General features: G+C 41.7%; 1 long non-coding RNA gene across 1 annotated transcript; it reads right to left on the bottom strand.

The window, feature by feature from the left end:
* Nucleotides 1-1,108: 1,108 nt before the first annotated feature.
* On the bottom strand, nt 1,109-2,350 carry LOC103480860 (uncharacterized). Its single transcript, XR_536189.2, has 2 exons — nt 2,151-2,350; nt 1,109-2,016 (listed from the first exon to the last, which is right to left on the bottom strand). It is a non-coding gene; the product is annotated as an uncharacterized LOC103480860 (long non-coding RNA).
* Nucleotides 2,351-2,387: the final 37 nt, after the last annotated feature.

Here is a 2,387-nt window from a genome sequence, read left to right as displayed (position 1 = left end):
CAGAGTTATTGTAGATGATGATGGCTGTTGGCAGGAAAGATCCCTTGCAGCAGTCTGTACTGCACTGAACATGAAGAAGCCTCTGACTGAAGATACTCTGCCTTCCCAACACAGTCTGATGAAGAGGATGTGATGAAGAGGATGGTCAGGGTTGKACATAATTTTCTTCAGAACAACCAGAACAACACCAGGCTTCTTCATCAGGCTGTTGAGCCTTTTCAGGACCCTGGTTCTGATGCTGCTGCCCCAACAGATGACGGCAGAAGAGACGACGCTCTCAGCAACAGAACCATAGAAGATCTGCAGCATCTTGGTGCAAACCAGTGTTTCTCAACTATTTTCTGTCAGGCCCCCCCTACGGATCATGTTGTTTTTTCACACCCTCCCCCCACCACACACAAGCGTCCCTCCCTCTCCAGAATTGAAATACTTTTGCACATTTGTTCATATTTAATAATTTATCCGTACAAACAACTGGCTCCAGCACTGGACCCACCTTATTATCAAAACTGCTGTTTTATTGTTCTAAGTCTCAAAATAATTTTCAAAATYCGTCACATTTAATCAAGACTCGGTTTGAAAAAAAAAAAGTGCAAATGATTAACTGGGATGTGCATTTTTAGACTTAAAACAATAAAACTTTTTACAAGTATAAGCATTGGTTACTTGTAAGCTTTTTTAGTTTTTCACAAAGTAGATAGTTAACATTTATTATGAAAAGATTTGCAGCAATATTGTTTATATTTCAGCTTGTCAGATGAAAAGTGCGTAACATAATACATTAACAGTAAAAATAGGTTTTGTCTCATTTCCTGGCCTTTTTCTGCGAGCTGCTGTTTGTTTATGATGGAGTTAAAGGGCCAGGCTSTGAGGTTTTGATTTGGGTTTTAAATACGAGTAAAGTTGGACGAGAATAAAGTCGTAATTTTATGATAACTTTTAACCACCACCTTTGCGGAATACTGAGATTAWAGGTGGCACTGGTTTAACAAATGAGTAAATACTAAATGTTTCAGCACATCAGAAGCTAAATTTCAGCCCCAGGACTTTGAAATTATTGTTTAAACAACTTTTTATTTAACAGAAAGAACCAGACTTGCCGAGCRGGTCACGTTTCATATCACTCCATCAAAGCTTTTTAATTTAACRACTTTCTTCCGGCAATATTGCGTCTTCACTCTGCCAATATTTAAACTATTCTGCTAATACGACTTGGTTCTCGTAGTTTTATGACTGCATTCTTGTATTTGAAAGTAAAACTCTCTTAGTCTGGCCATAAAGCGCCGTCATACTTTCTGAGGCATCTATATTCCTCAACCACCTCCACTTCTTCACCTATAATGGTAACTGGCTTCTCAACAACAATCATCTCCTTTGTTTTGTTACATTTAAGATGATTTGATTGTTCCCTCCATAACACAAAGCGGTCCACCAGCTCTCTGTACTCGACCTCTTGTCCATTTCTGATTCACCCAACAGCTGCACACTCATCTGAGCATTTCTGTGGATGACAGATGTTGGACTTGTGCTGGAAGTCTGAAGTGTACAGAGTGAAAAGGAATGGTGAGAGTACAGAGCCCTGTGGTGCTCCCCGCCTGGTTGGACACACAGTCAATCGGTCTCTCAAACTGTGGTCTGTTATCAGGTAGTCATAGATCCAGGTGATTGTTGAGRCCTCCACTTCTGTCTTCTGGAGTTTATCACAGATCAGATCAGGCTGAATTATGTTAAATGGACTGGAGAAACCAGAGAACATGATCTTCACAATGCTGCTACTTTGTCCAGATGACACAGGCTGTGTTGAAGGGGGTCTGCTTGTCTGCTTACTCAGGTAGGCCAACAGGAGTCTCTCCAGGACCTCCATGCTGCGGGATGTCAGGGCGACAGGTCTGTAGGCACAGTTCAGCCGACAACAGACGAGCTTCTCCTTGTTAGAGAAAAATCCAGATCATTTTCTCATGTTTATCTGAAAGTCAGTGGGATCCTGCAGAGCCTGTGAGCTGCTTTATGAAGAACCTTCAGGAGAACAAAAGAAAAAGTCCAGAGTCAAACAAAGAGCCTTTTATCAGAGCAACACCTGCTGCCTCTACTATCAGATGACATCATCATGATATGACATCATCATGTGATCACTGATGAGTCAGACTCACCAGGTTTCATTGATACGTCTCAGACTGATTGACTCAACCCGCTCATCCTCCATGGTTTCCATGACGCTGACGTTGATCAGGAATCAGAGTCTGGATGGAGTTCTGGTCCACATCAACACAGCTCTGCTCTGGAGCAAAGCATCCAAACTGAGAGGCCGAGGCTCTCAGGAGGTTCTGATGAAATCTGTAAGGTTTATTATTATTTATTAATCTGATGGTGATTATGAGAAAGAAGCT

The sequence above is a fragment of the Poecilia reticulata genome, linkage group LG18 (genome assembly GCF_000633615.1).
Source record: "Poecilia reticulata strain Guanapo linkage group LG18, Guppy_female_1.0+MT, whole genome shotgun sequence".
In the NCBI taxonomy this organism is placed as follows: domain Eukaryota; kingdom Metazoa; phylum Chordata; class Actinopteri; order Cyprinodontiformes; family Poeciliidae; genus Poecilia; species Poecilia reticulata.
This window is presented reverse-complemented; position numbering and strand designations above follow the sequence as displayed.